Here is a 20,236-nt window from a genome sequence, read left to right on the forward strand (position 1 = left end):
ATAAGCATGTGGTTTCCATCCTTGAAATTATTATATTTAAACTTGTGTATTGCTGGATGCTAAATGTAGATTTATTTATTTGTAGGGCAGTAACACTAAAAAAGTATGATACAATTTGCAGTTCAGCGCCACTATGAAGTGCAGCCATCTTTTTTAAAATGTTTTTTATTTCTATTATACCCAAACTGAAATACTGTAACTGCCAAAAAGTATCTCCTTAACAATCAGCTCAGTAACGAAAAACGGGCCACACTGATTAACCTACTGATATAACTTGCAGCCCTATTTTTTAGCCTTAAAAAAACTAATAGGATGCTAGATGTATGGATTGTTTAAAATCTGTTGTGTTCTTGCAAGATTTTATATTAATAAAAGCTTTTGGGTTCTGTTTTTGTTTTCTGGCAAGGTTGTTCCATTTCCAAAAAGAGATATATTGAATACAGTCCAGATTGGAAAAACTTGAACAAATCTAGTTATTGCTATTATTTTTATTTTTAAAGTGAAAGGAACAAAAAGCCCCAAGGGGGGAAACTCAGAGGGGAAGTATCTATTTTAGCCACGTCTCATCTAGATCTTTGCACAAAAGAAATTCCTCACTGGAATATCTTGTTTAATGCTTCTAGCATTTCTTATTGGGGCCTCAATCAGCAAGTGCAGGAGCCATAATGAAAAACAGAAAGGTGAGAATGAGACGTGAGATTAAAAGAGAAATGCTTGAGCAATAAAGAAACATATGTAAGAGAGACAGGTGGGATTGCAGTAGTTAAGGATCTGTCAAGCCTTTCATTACTGCAGCACAGGAGCCCTAACTGAATGTTAATATAAGTGAAGACATACCCTGCCTGGAAAGTCTAGAGAAATGGTTGAGAAAATGAGACAGGCTAAAAATACATGAGAAATAGACAAGATGTAAGGAGGGGGGGGGGGGGAGATAAGCCATGCTTGAATAGCAAGAGCAAGAAATGGGCCTGTATGAGTGAGAAACAGGAGAAGAGAGAAAATTAATGCATTTATCTCATCTATTTCTCCTTTTGTGTCTGAGCAATAAAACAGAAATAAATGAAACAATCTGAGAGCTCTTATCTTGCATGTTGTATGTGTGTTTCCTTGCCTGATGAATCAGGGTTAACCTTTAATCGTATATTTTAGGAGAGGGACCATGATCTAAGTTTAAGTTCACATAAGCCCAGTTTGGTGTTCAAACAATTTTTGATCTGATTTCTTTTCCAAACAGGTCCTCACCCCCCCAAATGACAAGAGAATAATCCAACAGGAATTAAGTTGTGTTCTACACAGTCTCCTGAGAGTAAGTCTCATTCAATATACTGGGACTTGCCTTCAAGTAAATATGCATATGATTTGCACTGTTAGGCAGTTTTATATCTCAGTGGTAGCAGAGTTCCAATTAGAAGGGCTTCTGATGGGGGCTGCTTTATCTAGAATCCTTTCAGATAGTGATAGCAAGCAACTGAAACAATAAGGTGTGGTTATCTATCTAACATATTTTATTCAATTACAAATTAAATATTGATTCTGAATGGAATAGCATGAAGGCTTATAGGAAACAGTGTCAAATGTCTTATTGGGCTATCATTTCCACCAAATAAGTGGTTGGCTGCTTTTCATTGAGATTTTGTTGGTGCAGAGATGCTTGAGGGTTCTGACTTAATGTGCAAATTAGAACATAACTAACCACCAGTTTTGACAGTTCTCTGGATATTGCAGCATAATTTACAGCTCAAAAAGCATGTGAATTTTAACACAAATCCATATACACACACACACACACAGAGAGAGAGAGAGAGAGAGAGAGAGAGAGAGAGTAGTTTAGAAATTCATAATGGGATAGTGATATTCCAGGACAATCCATTTTCTATTTTAGGGATTAGCAATCCTATCCAAAACTAGTTCCTTCTAGAATTTGCCTAACAACTTCCAGAGCTAAGATACCACATCTTATGGTAGCCAATTCCATAGTTCAACTCTGCTCTGCTCTATGTACTTCCTCTTGCCTGTCCTGAATCTCCCACTATTCAGCTTCATTGGGTGACTTTCCGATTTTGAATTGCAAGCAAGGGAGGGAGAAAAATCTGTGTTCATTCCTTCCTCAACAAGGATGCTTCCACCTTCATTGTAGTCACGGGCAGACTTAGGAGGACAAAAGCCACCCCCCCCCCAAAAAAATTCTTATTTTCACAATAATTCTTTTTGGTACAATTGCTTTTTTGTGGAACTTCTCAGTAGGTACCTGTATAAATATAGGGATGATGATGATGTGCCCACTCGGCTCAGCCTGCCCTATGTGGGGGAACACCTGCACCACCCTAAATCTGGTGCTGTTGCAGTGCTCTCTCTGGATGTGGTGCATAAATATGACATGAGCTCTTGTGCTAACCATACTAGACTGAGATAAAACAATTACAAGAGGTTGAAAGTTCCACTTGTAAATGACCTGCTACATGTCATCACTCTCCACTCGGTCACCAACAACTCCCCATGCTGCATAGAGAAGGTCCACATGGGCCTTTTACTCACATTCACTTGAATGCGAATCCTCTGCATGATCTTGGACCCTGCTTTATTAGAATTCTCGCCGGCATGTTTTTACTTGCATTCAAATGACCATGAGTGAAAGCCCCTTGCAGCCCTGCCCCATACAATAAAATTGGGGGAGGTGTGTGTGCATAAAGATGTTGGGCATGGGCTTGCCTGTAGGACCCCTGCTCCCATCCATAGTTTGACATTTGCGTGTTCCAGCAAACAGCTGGACACAGGCCATGAAGAATAGAAATGTGCTGTATTTGTAATAAGAGAGAATGTAAAACATGGAGCGGAAGACACAAAACATTGCCATTATAATAGAATCTCCTAATTAGAGAACTGATGGTAAATTCTGCATTTCTCTGTGTATTTAAGGCACAGTATTTGTGCATATCCTCCTATCAACCTTTTGCATTTTTCTTTTTGTTCTCACCGTAGCCTTTATAGGAATGGCATCAGCCCATTTTGAGAAATCAGATGAAATATTCATTAAAAAGTATAGATAAAGTAGATTTATACCTTCCTACCTGCTATATTTCAGGACATCTAAGCTTTTATGGTGCAATTTCAGTGGTTAGTCTCAGGAAAATGCCTGAATCATTCATTAGGAATAATTTGAGAATTTGCCACCCGTATTATTAGTTTTCATCTGAAAAGTGAGGTCTTTCCAATGGCTGACATAATATTCATAGTTATGCACTTAGCAGAATTTGAATTCCCATCAGTTAACATAGTGGAAATTTAATAATGTGTTTTGCAGCCTCAGAAAATATTAGCTGAATATTGCAAGTCGACACAATGATTCTGTTTCATTTGTTCCGACAATGAGTCATCATTTCCCTTACATTACATCTTGCTGGATGCAGATCTGGATCACTGCAACCTGAATGTAGAATGAGAATTCTTCAGGCAAGTCTTCTCCGTAAGATGTATTGGGCAAAATGGGTTATCTATAAAGTTACAATTAATTTTGCTGGCAGGGCTGGGGGTGCAGGTACAAAAGGCTTCAGAATTTTTTCATGACTTCATTGTCAAAACAATTCTAAACACGTGGAAGCAGCAGTAGAAGGGGAGATTTTGCATTATAGCTGTCAAGATAAGCAGTCCAAGGTAAATAAGTAGGGCACAGTTCTTTGTTGATTGCTATTTCCCTTTATCTTGCCCATCTTATCATGGTCTACAGTCCTACAGTCACAGCAGGTGCTGTAACCTTTTGACAGTTTGACTTCACCTGCAAAGGTGAAGAGGCAGACAGATGTCATCAAGCAGTCATATCATATCATATCATCATATCATATGGTTTGTGTTGGTCCACATGCAAGGGTCTGTTGGTGGCACAGTCCTCTCTCCATTGCTGTTTTCTTCTGGAATACTCTCTACTCTGAAAATACCTATTTATACAGCACATACCTTTCAGCCTAACCTAATTTAGATGGTTGTTGTGAGAATAAATATTGGGAACAAACATGCAGACTGCAATGCATGTATGTAATATATTAACATTTTGTACCTTTTACTACATCATACACCCCATGCAGCATTGTGATCTTGAAGTGTGCATGCACATTCATGTGCACTATAATTTGATAGTTCTAGCTCTCCATCATGAATCCTACAAATTCCATTATGTCATGTAATATGCAAATTGCACAACAATGGATCTGCCATATTCCAAAGCAGATCCAAACTTTCAATTCCATGGATCTGAATCAACAGAACTGCCAGAGTGAAATTTAAAGCAGCATGTGGAAATATTTCCCAGGTTCTTTATTATTTATTACTATACAGTATAATGCTTCCATGCTTCATGTATTGTTTTCTTTTGTTTCAGTTGTGTTGGAAGTTTTCTTTCAAAGTTATCATTATAGCACAACCAGGTAGTAGCAGTTCATTCCCCCCATGCTTCTAGCCATAGAACCATGGTGAGAATTTAAAGTGAAAGGTATATATAGTTACACCGAAAGAGTGTGAATATACCTGGTTACATCAAAAGTTGCAATGGGGCAAGGCTTTCATTTTCCCAAATAGGTTTTGCCTTGGGCATCTCTTTGAGCTGCAAAGAATTGAAGCTGATTCTAAAGCATGATGCAGCTTTGATGTTGTCTACCTGGAAAGGATGAAAGCTGTGAATGCATTTTGTCAATCTATTGAGCCTGCCCATGTTAAAAGCAAACTAAAGATATTCCTGTAATGGTAGTTTGGATGACAACCAGGAATAGTGGTCTGGCTTGCACTGCACTTTGAATGCACCTCTGCTGAATTACAGCATCACTCATAATTCAGTGTATGGTCAAGGCTATGAGCACTTCCGAGCTTCCTAAGCAATCATTAATAGTATAGAGTTCTTGCTACTTAGAGCTGTGTCAGGTACATTTACCATCATGCTCCCCACCTCATCTAAGGCAAATATGGCACAGAACAATAAATTATCACATGATTGTTCCAGATTTTATCCTTAGATTAGTAATCAAAAGATGAAGGAAGTAGTTGCAGGGGAGGGAGAAGTGGTGCTAAGAAGGCAATCTGATAAACTTTCAGCTTGCTGTAAAGAAGAATGGAATAAGGGCATTTCTATCTTATCTTAAATTTGACCAGAGTTTGAGGAACAGAAATTTTAGGCACCATGCAGATTTAGGCAAGAACTAAAAAAAAACACCCTTCAAATTCTTGAGAAATGCAGTTGGTTATGAAGTACTGAAAAATGGAAAGTAATAAACCCACAGATAATGTCATCTCTAGATCTTTGGGCTAGTTAGGACTACTTCAGACCCACTGAAATTAAATTAATTCCACAGTTCTCACCTAACATAGAAATTTGCTAATTATTACTTATAAATCTGACATTACTACTTAACATTTTTCTACTAGCATAGAATGTTTGCACATTGGGCTGGATCCAAACTTACTTATGATGCAGGTGGTTGGCATCCATCTGCCTTGGAAGACAATGGAAGTATCTTCCTTTGGGGTGAAGTCAAACCACTGGAGAATTACAGTGCCTGCTGTGGCTCTAGAGACTGATAATGGGGGAGGGACAGCTTAGGGCAGCATAGGCAAACTCGGCCCTTCAGATGTTTTGGGACTACAACTCCCATCATCCCTAGCTAACAGGACCAGTGGTCAGGGATGATGGAAGTTGTAGTCCCAAAACATCTGGAGGGCTGAGTTTGCCTATGCCTTGCTTAGGGTCTCTGAAATTAATGGGAATTAATTTAATTTTGAGTAACTTAAGTCCCACGGAAGTTAAGTATCAATAGATCTACTCTAAGCATGGTTCTCATCTGGATTAAATCTGGATCCCAGCAAGATTTTAGAGATACTGGTTGAAAATTTGTACATAGTTCCCTCCACCTTCCTTCATTAAAGAATACAATATTAAGAAATTACAGTATTTAAACAAAAAGAAAGAAAATCTCCATCAGATTTTATGACTTTATTACATTTGTACCCATCCCCCCCCAAGAGCTCTTGTTAAGTAGATTGGATGAAGAACTAAACCCCTTAATATGTTATTCATATGAAGGAGGAATTCTACAAAGAATATACTCATTGGGCACACTACCTGGCCCTGTCTGCAGACATCTCTGTGTTAGTGCAAGTGCTTGAAGCAAATAAGACCATTTACAGCTCAGTAGTAGAACATACACTCTGCATGTAGAAACCCCAATATTCCATCCCTGATCTCTCTAGGTAGGACTAAGGGGAGAGGGGATCCATGGCTTAGCTCATGGCACCACAGCAGCAATAGGACTGGGGGAGGAGTGCAGCAGCTGCCATCTCCTCTGAGAACCCACACACTCACATGTTTCAATGAGACATACCTTGACTTAGATTACATGCAAATCAGCTCCACGAAAAGGACCAATTTTCTGATTCAGTATAAGGCAGGTTTCTATGACACTGATATTCTGTACTGTAACTGAACTGTACTGTGCTGTGGTAGGGACTGCTCCATGGAGTTGAAAAAAGGTGTCACCTTCTGAAACAACGGGAAATGGTTTATTCGCTGGAATTCTAAAAAAAAAAAGAAATAGAAAACTTTTCCCACAAGGAAAATCTCTTAAAGTAGAAGACATTTGGCAGCCTTACAAGGATTTCTAATTTATTAACACTTTCTCCTCTCCTATCAAGTTGTGTGCTCAGTTTGCACATTCATACAACTTCATTAAACCTGGGCCCCTAGCAAGCAAAGTCTTCCAAAGTGTGTTATGCCTGAACTCTACAACATCTTCCGTATGTTGCATTACTGTAAGGTATTTACCTGTAGAGACCTGCTAGGAATATCATTGCACAGAGAAGCCATCAAAATCTCAACCACACTGACAACATAAATGCTTCCATAACTCAAACAGAGCCACAGGCTATGTTGACCAATTATTTTGCATGAATAATGTCAGCTATGGGCCCCACACTGTTGATGGAACTGGAGCAGATAAAGTGGCCCAGCAATGACAGGTGAAGCAGAGTTCCCAGGATACAGTACTCTGAAGCTTTGTGAGAGGAGAAAAGAAATGAATCATTGACTTATGAAATCCTCTTCCACATGTTGTGCTGCTAGCTTGGTTATTTATTTATTAGTTCCATATAACAAGAATTTAAAAAAAGTAAATACAACTAATGGTCAACAACAAACCAGCAAAAAATATGTACAAGAAGAAAAATGCACCAAGTGATTATGCCCACTGCAATCAAAGGAGAACCAAAAGGTCTTTACTTGGTGACACAGAGTGGGCACCAGGTAAGTATCTCTGGGAAAGGCATTCCTTTAGTAAGATGCCACCACAGAAAAGGCCTCCTCATTATAACCATGCACTTCATTTCACTAGGCAGGAGAACCTGGAGAAGGACCTCTGATTAGATCAGGCATCCCGAAACTGCAGCCCTCCAGATGTTTTGGCCTACAACTCCCATGATCCCTAGCTAACAGGACCAGTGGTTGGGGAAGATGGGAACTGTAGTCCAAAACATCTGGAGGGCTGGAGTTTGGGGATGCCTGGATTAGATTTTCAACTGAGCAAGTGTATACGGGAAGAAGATCATCCCTCAGGTAACCTGGTCCCAACCTATTAAGGGCTTTGAAGGTTAGAACTGGTATTGGATGTTGGCTTGGACTTGATTACATATATATTCCCCCCCCCCACACACACACCCTATATATAGAAAAGATGAGTTCATCATGAATAGGGCTTTTTGGTGACTTTTCACAATTTCAGTTTCAATATGTATACTGCATATATCTGATCATACAGTGTATACAATATGTCTATATTTGATGCAAGAGACAAACAACAGGGAATAGCCATCACTTTTTTCTTGCTTGTTTTTTAAGCTTCCATAAACATCTCGCTAGAAGATATTATACATAGGTGATTTTAAAAATGATTTTTTAACAATATGTTTTCAAGGTCTATTGCCTTGACATGACCCTGAAAGAAAGCGGGGAGATTGAGAACTGAGACAATGAGGCCATTCATACATACTTGACATCGGTTGAAAAAGCATGAAATGAGTTTTAATCCTGTAAATCTCATTCCATATTTATTTGAGAATTGTTTTGTTATTTGTAGCATATGGTTTGGATAATTCCAGTGTTTTGTATATAGTGAACCTAGTTTGTTATTATACAGGAACCTTGATATATTTCGTTTTTATTTGCCTCTATTAATTGCTTCCCATGACTTTCTTGTGACTGCTTTAAAAAGGAATCAGATATATCCATGAAAGATAAGGCCATCAGTAGCCAGGAATCATGACATCTATTTGCTGCCTCCAATAATCAAGGCACTATGTCACTGAATAATAGTTAGCCCAGGTGCAGTGAAGCTCTGAGTTCCAGGGGCAAACATGGGGAAGTGCAGCAATCATAGGGCTATCATTTTGGGATTAAACAGGCAACAACTTTATTGATTACAGATAAGTAATTGATTACAGATAGGCGTAGGCTTAGGCTTTGGGAGTATACCCTGAATCATCCAGCCTGAGTATTGGTTGATTATTGGGCAGGGTTAAATCTAGGTTAACCATCGCCCTATGGCACACATCAAATTGGGGTGATCCCTTTGAGATCACCATTTTGGGTGTGGGTGTGTTATAGCCCAGACAGAACCACTTCCCTATGAACCCCTTTAGCACTGTACACCGATTCTTTAGACTGTGGTGAGTGGCTGCCCCCCTTGTCCACCTTGACTAACCCAATGTCTTATCCTCCAACAATTTCTATGTTGTGACGATTGCTATGTGGTAGGCAAAACATGGGTGGCGCTGTGGGTTAAACCACAGAGCCTAGGGTTTGCTGATCAGAAGGTCGGCGGTTTGAATCCCTGTGACGGGGTGAGCTCCCGTTGTTTGGTCCCAGCTCCTGCCAACCTAGCAGTTCTAAAGCACGTCAAAGTGCAAGTAGATAAATAGATACTGCTACAGCGGGAAGGTAAACAGCGTTTCCATGTGCTGCTCTGGTTCACCAGAAGTGGCTTTGTCATGCTGGCCACATGACCTGGAAGCTGTACTCTGGCTCCCTCAGGCCAATAACGCGAGATGAGCACCGCAACCCCAGAGTCAGTCACGACTGGACCTAATGGTCAGGGGTCCCTTTTACCTTTAGACAAAACCTCAAGATAGACCCAATTTGTCTGGAAGATAAATTCCTCCATGGCAACTGAATATTTCCATAGCAAAGTCATAAGCTTGACCTGCTCGCTTACCTTCAAGCACAGCCATAACATGAAGAGTGGGTAATCCAATCACCAACTGTGTACCAGGTCTGGGGCATGGCATGGCTTTATAGCTAGGGAGTGGAACAGAGGGAAGAAGTTTTCCCTCTGGTCCACTCCCAAGACAAGCCTTCCAGCTTGCCCACAATTGGACAGGACTGGAAGTGAGTCATGGCAGCCTGAATAGCCAGCAGAGGAGGAAGTGATGTTCTCCCTACCTCATGGGAGCTGGCAGACTATCCCCGATACTACCACTGCCCACACTGGGCCACACTCATCGGCCCCCTTCAGCTTGGTAAGTGGTCCTTGCTGCAGAATATAAGTACCTGTGATCTCATGTCCTGCTTGTGGGCTTCCTCATGAGCATCTGGTTAGCTAGTGTGGAAATTCTGGACTAGTAGGTGGATCTTTGGTATGATCCAGCTGGGCTCTGCTTATGTTAGTTCTAAATCAGGCCATATACCGGTAGTTGTGCTTGGAACCTGTTGTTTGCATGTGACATTCAAAATCAGCTGCTTCAAGGGATCCCTCAAAAGCCGCAGGAGTTTACTGGCTTTTTCAAGTTCCTTTTCTGATATTTCCCACAAAATGTTCAGTGGATGTATGCTGGTCCAATCTGCCTTTCTCTGTGGGGTGGGGTGTTATGATTGCTTCTCCCTCTTTTGTGGGGATTGCATTGAGCAATCACACCTAAGTCCTCCTCCTCACTACTTATTGCATTTGGCCTTTCCTGACCAGACACTGCGCTTGTTGACTCTGCTGCATGACATTCCCAAGAATGAGGCCAGGGGTTCATGGCAACCTCCCTTTTAGTGTCTCATCTGTAACTCTGAAAACAATTTTATCCCTTATCATCTTGCTCATCAGGGAACTGAACTCACAGCTATTTGCGTTTATGTTTTGCTCAATAAAAGGTTGTTCCATGTTATGTCTCTCTGAGACATTTGATGGATAGCAGAATGTGTATTTCTCAAACATGGGCTTTACGTGGGCAACTATCCTCACCGATATTCTCATCTTTGTTAGAAGAAAAAAGTTTAATCACACCTAGGACAACTTGGACCCAATAGTGTCATATTGCCATTTGTGTCTTCTTGGGCTTTTGTTCTGTTTCTGTTTCTTCCCGGGAGAGTTCAAACTTTTCCTTTATGCTTCATTGCAATTTTTTCCATGATGGGTGATTTTGCAAAATTAATGTGAAAGATCATGGAGCAAGTGCTACAGCATGTAAAAGCTTGCAAGGTTACATCTAACTGTGTCTAAGGGATGGATGATAATGGTCCTGGAGAGATCTTTCACATCAGAGCACCCTACTTACCTGCCCTGCAAAGGATGGGAACTATGGCCTAAATTCTAGTAAACATCTGTATGGGCCATACCACCTTAGACTTCAGCAGCAGGCTTATGAGTAATAGAGGGTTGAGGAGGTATGTGTTCCCTAGCACTTGGGTTCATCTCTTTGAGGAGGAACTTCTGGCCTTACTGCAGGTCTGGAGTGGCTAGAATTGGGCTGGGACAAGTCACAGGTTGGTCATTGATTATCCAAGGGTATCCTGAACTAAGTGGGAGGACATTTGAACCACCAGACCCCTTTAGTATTTTATATGGGGAGAAGGCTGGGCAACTGCTGTGTCCATCCCAGGATGGGGCTACCTGTACAGACTGGATAGAGTGAAGGGCACATTTTGTTTCTATGATCACTCACACAGAAGCTTGGGCTCAATACATATGTGCAAAGGTGAAAGAACCTGCATGTTGTTGAATGGGAAGGACCAGAAAAGTCACACTGAATTCCCGGTAGAAATGTGTTGCAAAAAAAGAGGATGCCCTGATGAGTCTCACTTTAAATACCCCTACTATATGTAGGCTATAGCAGGAGAAGAGAAGAGGAAAGCAAGTCTTCAGCCACCAGTTATGTCTATGTCTCATCCAGAAAGTATAGTGAGAGATGTTTTGGCAATTTGGAATTTCAGGCTTATGGGAGGAATGCTTTTTGTGCATGAGGCTCAGAGTGCGGTTGTCACAAGCTCTCTGCTCAACTGTCAGTTGAAACGAATAGTACAAACAGTACATCTTTGCTTGTAAATGGAGCTCAGTAGCAAATCCCATACTTTGCATGCAAAACATTCCTTGATTGAGCCCTTGCATCTTCAGGTAGTGCTGGGGAACGCTGCTCCTTAAAGCCTGGAGAGACTCTGCTGGTCAGTGCTGAATGGATGATGGATGAGCAAGGATAAATGGTCTGACTCAGAATAAGACAACTTCCTATGCTCTGGCACTGTCCTGTGTTGTGCACGAGCCTATAAGTTGTAGGTTTTGCAACCTCTCACTCAACAGAACCAAAAAATGTCTACAAATTGTATGTCAAAATTGTGAATGGGACCACTTGTCCAAAATGTCCAGAAACTGAACATAAGAGGCGTAACATGGAAAATGCTTCCCAGATGGGGTGCCATTTTGATCTAGAGCTGGCACTGCAGCATACAGTTTCATCCTGACAGTTAGGCAGGATAAAGGGCCGCAAGATGAAAGAGGCGAAGAGGACAAGGGAAAGCTTTTATGAGAGAATCAAATCCAGCCATCGTATTGGCAGGCCCTTAGCTCATAACAATAAAAGTAAATATCACTATAAAGGTAAGTTATGAATTCACTTGAGAACAATCTTTGGTATGACAGCCCTGTGGAAGATAAACATCCCGATACATAACAACATCATGGCAAGAGGAACACTGAACAAATTAGTCAATTATTTTGCTGGATTATTCTGCTGCGACCTGGCAACAAAGGAAAATATATTCAAAGGGCTGGTGTTTACAAGCTTGACAAATATTCCCAAAGCTCCTTTGTTACTTTTCAGCACCAGTGAAAATCAGGTTGTCAGATAAGGTGGAGGGGGGGGGGGAGCGAGCAGACAATAAAGCAGCTTCCACGCCCCACTTTTTGCCATGTTAATCGAGGGCAGCCTTCCCCAACCTGGTGCCCTCCAGATGTTTTGAACTACAACTCCCATAATCCTTGATGAAGCTGGTTGGGGCTAATCACTGCTAGTGCTGGCCACCCTTAAAATTCAATTAAGAGGCCAGAAATCTGCCTCAAGTTCATCAGTAGCTAGTCATCTTCCCTGACACATTCACCTGCCAGCTGGCATTCAGCAAAACAAAAGGCAAGTCTGAATTTACTCTAGTTTTATGGAGAGAGGTGAGCTGCAGCTTGTTTTTGCAAATGGCCTGTAGACTTGCTGGGCCCTGTGTGGGATATTTTACCACTTTGTGACTGTTTCCAGCACCGCTTCATGTCTGGGCTTTCATGTTATTCCTGTGTCGGACACATTTCTATAAAATACCTAGAATCAGCCTCTTTTTCTGGTCAGGAATAATGGCCTGGGTGCTGGAGAGGAGCCACAGAGCCATCCTCTTGACATCAGCATCACTGCTCATTACCTGGATGAGGTGCCTCCATGTCACTTCCCTTGTAGCTACACTTCCGTGTCCCAGGTTCTGTCCAGGTAAGAAGTATTGATGCTGTTGTAGAGAGGATGACTTTGTCTCACCACACAGACCACTCCTTGTTGTCCTGCCAGCAGGTGAAAACTTTATTGTTCCAACAGGCTTTGGGGAACTGACAGTTTTTAAAGGAAAGGGCTGGGGCTGTGATATTTTTATTGAAATGCTCTCTCTATAATTTTTATATACAGTACTTTTTATATAAAAAAATGTTGAGGGGTACTCCCATTTTGACTCAAGAAAATCACCATATTATAGTTCAAATCAGAAAAAAATAAACACAGTAAATTCAACGAAACTGACCAATCACCGTGTTAGATTACAACTCCTACTTCACACATTAAACGCTCGCTTCCGTCTGAGACTCAGGAAACACTGTGACAGGAAATGAGGCCTCTATCAGGGGTAGCAATGGAACTGACGATTCACCGTGCTAGAGAAGAAACTAATTTTTAAAATGTTTTTAGTTTCTTCTCTCATTAGATTCACAAAATGTTTAGGGGTATGCATCCCCCTAAAAAAAAAGCACTGTTTATATATACAGTGGTACCTCTGGTTACAAAGGCTTCTGGTTATGAACTCTGCTAACCTGGAAGTAGTTGCTCACGGTTGTGAACTTTTCCCTAGGATGGAAGTGGAAGTCGTGTGCCAGAAGCGCGTGCGCAGCAGGAAACACCATTAGTGAAAGCACGCCTCAGGATAAGAATGGTTTCAACTTAAGAACGGATCCCCGGAACAAATTAAGTTCTTAACCAAAGGTACCACTGTAAGAGTTTTTTAATTATTGCATTTTCAGTTTTAGCTGTAAGCTGCCTTGAGTCCCTGTCAGGAAGAAAAGGCAAGATATGAATAAATATAATAATAAGAAATGACTAAGTAATAAATAAATAATAATACTGCTTATTGTACTATATTTATCCATGCTTTTGGCATATTTGTGGAAATACATATGCTGCCTTTGTTTTCGAATCTGTAGAGGCAGCAATACCAGCAACTGCATGGCAAGTACACACCCCACTTGTTCTATTGCAAGCACCAAGGGTCAGCTTTCACATCGTTTTTTGGAATCTTTTAAGTGATTTCAAGAATGACCATAATCAACAATGCTTATGTGAAAACGTTAACTAACTTGGAGTGTGGGATAGCAATCAATCAATCAATAATTTAACACATACAAATCAATAATTTAACACAAACCTTTCAAGTCTGCAAAACATTTTTTTTATACAGCAGGAAAAATGGGAGAAGCAAAGAAACAGCTGGATGCATTGGTCAAAAAAACAAACAAGCATAGAATCATTTTTTAAAGGAATAAACACCAAATCATGTTATGGTCTAGTACAGGCATCCCCAAACTGCGGCCCTCCAGATGTTTTGGCCTACAACTCCCATGATCCCTAGCTAACAGGACCAGTGGTTGGGGTAGATGGGAATTGTAGTCCAAAACATCTGGAGGGCCAAAGTTAGGGGATGCCTGGTCTAGTATCGCAATAACTACCATTTCACATATAAGCATATTGAAAACAATACTTTGCACCAGCATTTACGTGCACACATAATGTCTGAAATCCAATGTTATTGATTTACCAGTCTGCATCTGTATTGGAACTATATTTAAAGTGCTTTCATATATACAGTCATAAGTACACCTCGGTTTGAGTATTTTCAGTTTAAGTACTCCGCGGACCTGTCTAGAACGGATTAATCCACTTTCCATTACTTTCAATGGGAAAGTTTGCTTCAGGTTAAGTACGCTTCAGGTTAAGTACGGACTTCCGGAACCAATTACACTCATAATACCTTGGGTTAAGTATGCTTCAGGTTGAGTACTCCGCGGACCCATCTGGAACAGATTAATCCACTTTCCATTACTTTCAATGGGAAAGTTGGCTTCAGGTTAGGTACGCTTCAGGTTAAGTACTCCACGGACCGTCTGGAACGGATTAATCCACTTTCCATTACCACTTGCACAACAGAATTTCCCTTTTTGTGTCCCTTACTTCTGTGTGTCCCCCTCCAATCAGGTCTAGATGAGTATGACTTACGGTAGCTGGATATCACTCTTAGGCTGAAAACTGCAACCCCATTATTTCAGGGGCCCATACATGCAGCAAATTCCACAGGTCACCAAATAATGAAGAGAATTTTTTATTGTTCACTGCACTACTTCTAACATAGAATGAACAGCTTTAGATCATTTTTAATTTATATACACATGTACTTCTGTTTTTCTTCTTCCCTGGATGTGAATAACCCAGAGGCTTTGGGGATGGGGGGGCAGGATAAGCACTGGTTCTCCCAGCACTTAGAAGGTACCAGTATAAAAATTACTATTCTTTTACAATAATAATATGATTTTTCTCCTAGTAATTGCACATTGAATATGTTTCCTGAACAGATTAATAACTCAAATTTGTAGATCTTTCCTTCCTATTCACAGGACTTAATATTCCATCACAAATGATTATTGGTACCATCATGTTACCATCTCAAGCAAAAACTATTTTCCTAGCTTAGGTATTAGTTCAGGTGATAAAACACCCCTCTCTTCATAGTCATTTAATTTCTCTTTTCTGTGAATTTAAACCATAGTTGAAATTTCACTCATACTGAAATATGTGGGCAGAGGGTGGGGGAAATTCTTGATGGCTTATGATTTGAAAAGATTTAATCTGACAAATTTTAATACCACATCTCCACAAACTCTCTGCCAGAAAAGAAATCAGTTGCCTGGGTGGGGTGGAAAAAGAATATCTCTATTTCTAATGCATGGTTTCCTAATGGTCATGGTTGTATACTCAATAAAAATAGCAAACGTGGGCCAAAGCTCAGTCCTCAAATTTGAATGGTGCATTCATTCTCCACAAAAATGGAAAATGAGTTTCTGCTGCCTTGATGGAAGAGGAAAAATTATGTGAAATGTGCAGGGTAGGGTGCTGTCCTTACACTAAGAAAAGCTTCTCTTATTGCTGATAGTGAATGGGGATTTTCCAGTCCAATGATATTGTGTTTTTCTGTTGCACACACTTACAAGATGCCCTGACATTTTACAGTCATATTTACTGGTAATGCTGATTTATATATATTAAATATATGAATAATATAAATCTTATAGATTATATTATTATTTATATAAAAATATGTTAAAATAGCCTTTTCAGCCTATTTCCATAATCCTCCTTCTAGCTTAAATAAAAGGAGGAAAAATGAGATCCTACCACTATGTACATCTTTTTCTTACTTTTGAAACAGCCTCCTCTGGTATTCTGAACTTCATCTTGAAAGTGACCCCCTTTCTCTAGCACTATGAACTAAGCTCTTGGTTGATAACCAAATAATTCATATTCAGAGTGAAACCATTGAAATCCATGAACTTAAATTATATCTACTTATTTCAGTGGGACTACACTGAGTAATCTGGGAAGGGATGTGAAATTTTCACCAACCCATGTCTGTCAAGCCACAAACTGGTATGTGTGATTGGCTGCAGATGAGATCTCTTGCTTTCCTCAAGCACAAAGTTCTGAAATGCTTCATGGTAATTGCTTCCTAACTTGCATCGGCAGGCATCAAGCTCCTGGCCACAGTGAACAGTTTCTCCCCACATGTGCCCTGCCCAGTTGTGATATCAATTAATACATTTACCGGTAGTTGTTTTTGATCTCATATATCTTAGAGAAGTTGCTGTGATCACATCTTGCTGTCCTTACCCTGGGAAGGGTAGGCTGATGCCTTTTGCAGAAAGAATTGGGATTCACGATGACATGAGCAGATTGGAGAACTGGGCCAAAACTGACAAAATAAATTTCAATGGGGTAAATGTAAGGTTCTGAACTTAGGCAGGAAGAACCAGCTGCACAAATATAAGATGGGAAACACCTCGCATGTGAAAAGAATATTGGGGTCCGCTGCAAGCTTGATATGAGTGTGATGCAGCAGCAGCAAAAACAAAAGTTATTGTAATGATATTCTGTTGTAAGGATAGTCTTCACCCACTGAAGTGAAAGGGAATGCAAATGAGGACACCAGAAATTAGCAACCACCAGCTTCAGAATGGTAAATCTCCTAGTGCTCCAGCTTGTTATGATAAAACACATCTTGTATCTGTAAGCATGATTTTCAGTAAATTGGCAACCCTAATAAGCAGAAACACTGGGGCCAACTTATGTATATGGCAACCTAGTTAGTTTCCGTTAGGGACATTTATGTGCATTATATTTTCATATTTATTGCTTTAAAAAACCTGTATCAAACCTCTTTATTCTATCCTATCCTTTTATTTGCAGAAGTTAAGTAAACTGCACTTTTAACCTACTTGGATTGAAAACCTAAATTGTGAGCTTTGCAGAGCACAATGTATCAACTTTGAAAAGAAATAGTTCAGGCCTTGGTGACTGCATAGCAACCAGAATAGAAGTTACATTTGTGTGTGGGGTGTGTGTGTTTGTGTGTGAATGGGTTTTGCTTAGAAGAAGGTTGAAGACAGGCGTGGACAGGGATATGTCCACTAAACTGGGCCTGTGATGTAGGCAGTCTGGACTTTTTGTTACTTACCATGCATGTGTAGAGAACAATACTGAGACATTCAAACCTGCATCTTGGCACAGAACAATGTGTTTCTCACAAGCCATTTGAATTTCTGGATTCTAAGAAAGGAACTTTTGCCCATTGAGACATGTGACTACAAAAACAGATTGTTCTCAATGCTGAATTGGGCATGAACCAATTCACAACGGGATTACAAATTCAGAGAATACTGCCCAGCAGAGATTTCAGAAGGCAAAATGTAACCAGGATCCCTTTTCCTTCTGCCTTCTTATTTTCCTTTTTAAAATGAGGCTGCCTTTCCAGGATATTCTCTCTCTCTCTCTCTCTCTCTCTCTCTCTCTCTCTCTGTGTGTGTGTGTGTCCCATGGCTTGTGCATAGATTGGTTTGGTAGTGTGCTACTGGATAATTCCTTCATTCCAATCTTTATTCCCCCTTTACAGGGCTTTTCTTTTCACAAGGAATAAGAAGGTTCCAAGTTGTCTAATATTGATTATAGGCAATAAATCCATTGAAAAGAAAGACCCCAGGGTGTGGCCTGCTTGTTCACCCTAGTATCCTTGCATTTCCTCTTGCAAAGGAAGATTTCCGAACTGTGTCTCAGTTGGCAAACAACACAAGGCTGTTGTTTAAATTCACTCTCCAGTTCCATGTCCAAATTGCTACCATCCCATATTTTTCTCAAGTGATCTGACAATAAGCGCTTAGCTGGAAGACATCTCCCCTTGAGTGCTCACCAAAGAATCTCTCTCCCCTTTAATAATTTCTGAATGCAATATTTTCTCATTAATTGATGGATAATCTTAAAAATAAAAATAAAACTAGGAGAAATTTTCAGCACAGCACTAGTTTCCACACATCACCAGAGATTCATCGGCCAAAATATTTGCCCTGTGTGTCCATATAAAAATGGCTACCTGTCAAGTTCTCCACTTGAAGTAATATGTTACAATTTGTTCTTAGAACACACGTCAGTTTACTCAGCCTTGATAACAATGTTGAGACAATGGAGGGTTTAGCCGCTTCTTCAAACGATAACACCTGTTGATAAATAGCATTTCTATATCCCATAGCACTATATCAAAATCTATATTGTGTCAGATACATTTACTCACTTTTAGGAGCTTCACCAAAGTTCATCTCAGGCTGAAAGCGATATTACTGAAGTAAGGACACAAAAAATGTTGTAAAGCTTTGTTCTAATTGCCTTAAATTTACATTATACAGTTTCTGAACACTCATACAAACTGTTCTTCTCAGCAAAATATTGTTTATTTTTCCTAAGATGCCAGCCATGCAGAGATGACTCAAAATGTTCTAGATTGAACAACCAGAGGGGAAATAAAAATAATAATGTTTCTTCACCTTTTTGCATCTCTTTCCGTCATCAGCACAAAGTCCCCTTCTCCCTAGTTCATCTGTGAGGTATTTCTCTGAGATACTTAAGCTTCACCCAATCATTTCATCCTGGGCTAAGAGTAGGGCAAATACATTCTGGGCTGGAAAATAAATGCTGTCCATTCAGAAATATGGTTACCCTTACACAATAAGGCTTATAGCATAGGTCGGCAACGTTTGGCCCATGGGCTGGATGTGGCCCACAGAGGCCATTTTTCTGGCCCATGGGCTGCCCGTGAACCGAGCCGCCCGCTCGGCAAGTCCCCCACGTGTTGCGCTAAACCATGGCAGTGCGGCACGCGGACTCGCTGAGCGGCACTGGGAATCGTGTCTGCGGCTGCGCAGACGCTGGGAATCGTGTCTGCACAGTCACAGACATGTGCAGAAGCCATTTCTGGTGTCCCAGACATGGGCAGCGCGGTGCCGGAAATCACTTCTGCGCAGTCGTGGACATACGCAGAAGCCATTTTCGGTGCCACGCTGCCCATGTCTGGGACGCCAGAAATGGCTTCTGCGCATGTCCCGTCCATGTCCGGCCCACGGACAATAGTCCGTTTGTATCCTCTGGCCCACGACTGGAAAACGTTGCCAACGCTTGGCTTATAGTGATGTTTGAATGATAAGTTTGTAAATTTAGCTACGGTATATTCAAGGATGTTTCAATATACCTGAACCCCCTCTCCAAATGTATGCATTGAAGAATTGCATTTGTTTTCTTTAAGGAATAAGCATATAGAATCATAAAATGTAGCATGTGGAAATTGTTGTAGAAAATACTAAGAAAGCAAAAGAAAAAAAAGTAGGGACCCTGTATTTACAATAACTGTAATCAAATTCATGATAATAGATTCCAAATACTGTTGTGCTCTTTGTTGCCCTGGAGCTATTAAAATGAATATATTCTTGGGGAAAATTCCTTCTCTACATATGATCTTATCTGTTCCTTTTGTACTAATGAGGTTTCAGATTTCCATTGTATTTTGATGATATATTTGGCCCATAGCAAATGCTATTTCCTTTGAAATGCTTTCCATGTCAGAGATGACATGGAGTCATCAAAATCCATCAGAAACAAAGTAGGGTTAAATCATAATTTATTACATAGTTTCTTGCAGCAGCATAAACGTGCAATTCCAGAAAGGTCTGTATGGCCTATACCTTAGCTATACCTTTTGACTGCCATGCTATTTGTTCTTCATTTTTATGAATAAAAACTCTGCTGCATTTGAAGTCCTGGCCTGCTTAATATTAGGGTAGGTAACTGTCTCTGTGTGTTCCAAGTTAGAGGATGTGTTTAAAATCTAAAGTCCTTTTATTTCTGATGGCATGGCTACCCTTTCAATGGCAACTACCACCTAGGACTGATTCAAACATTCATCCATTCTCTTTCTCTCTCTCTCTCTCTCCCTCCCTCTCTCTCTCTCTCTCTCACACACACACACACAATATCTTCTGACATTGTGTCACTTTCATATGCATTCACAAGCCTGATCCAGGTATTTGCATTTCTGATCCATGTGACTTTCATATACGTTCAC

The 20,236-nt window shown here is 40.4% G+C and overlaps 1 long non-coding RNA gene across 2 annotated transcripts in view; it reads left to right on the forward strand.

Moving 5' to 3' along the window:
• Positions 1-20,236, forward strand: part of LOC148685958 (uncharacterized) — a 53,808-nt gene that overhangs the window by 29,545 nt on the left and 4,027 nt on the right. Inside the window, exon 3 of one of the 2 annotated variants that reach the window (XR_015949582.1) lies at positions 13,382-13,512. The exons of the other annotated variant lie outside the window; for it this stretch is intronic. This is a non-coding gene — a long non-coding RNA (uncharacterized LOC148685958). Of the gene's footprint in view, positions 1-13,381; positions 13,513-20,236 lie in introns of those variants that run through there. 2 annotated transcript variants of the gene reach the window in all.

This window comes from Zootoca vivipara, chromosome 4 (genome assembly GCF_965207765.1).
Source record: "Zootoca vivipara chromosome 4, rZooViv2.hap1.1, whole genome shotgun sequence".
Lineage (NCBI taxonomy): Eukaryota > Metazoa > Chordata > Lepidosauria > Squamata > Lacertidae > Zootoca > Zootoca vivipara.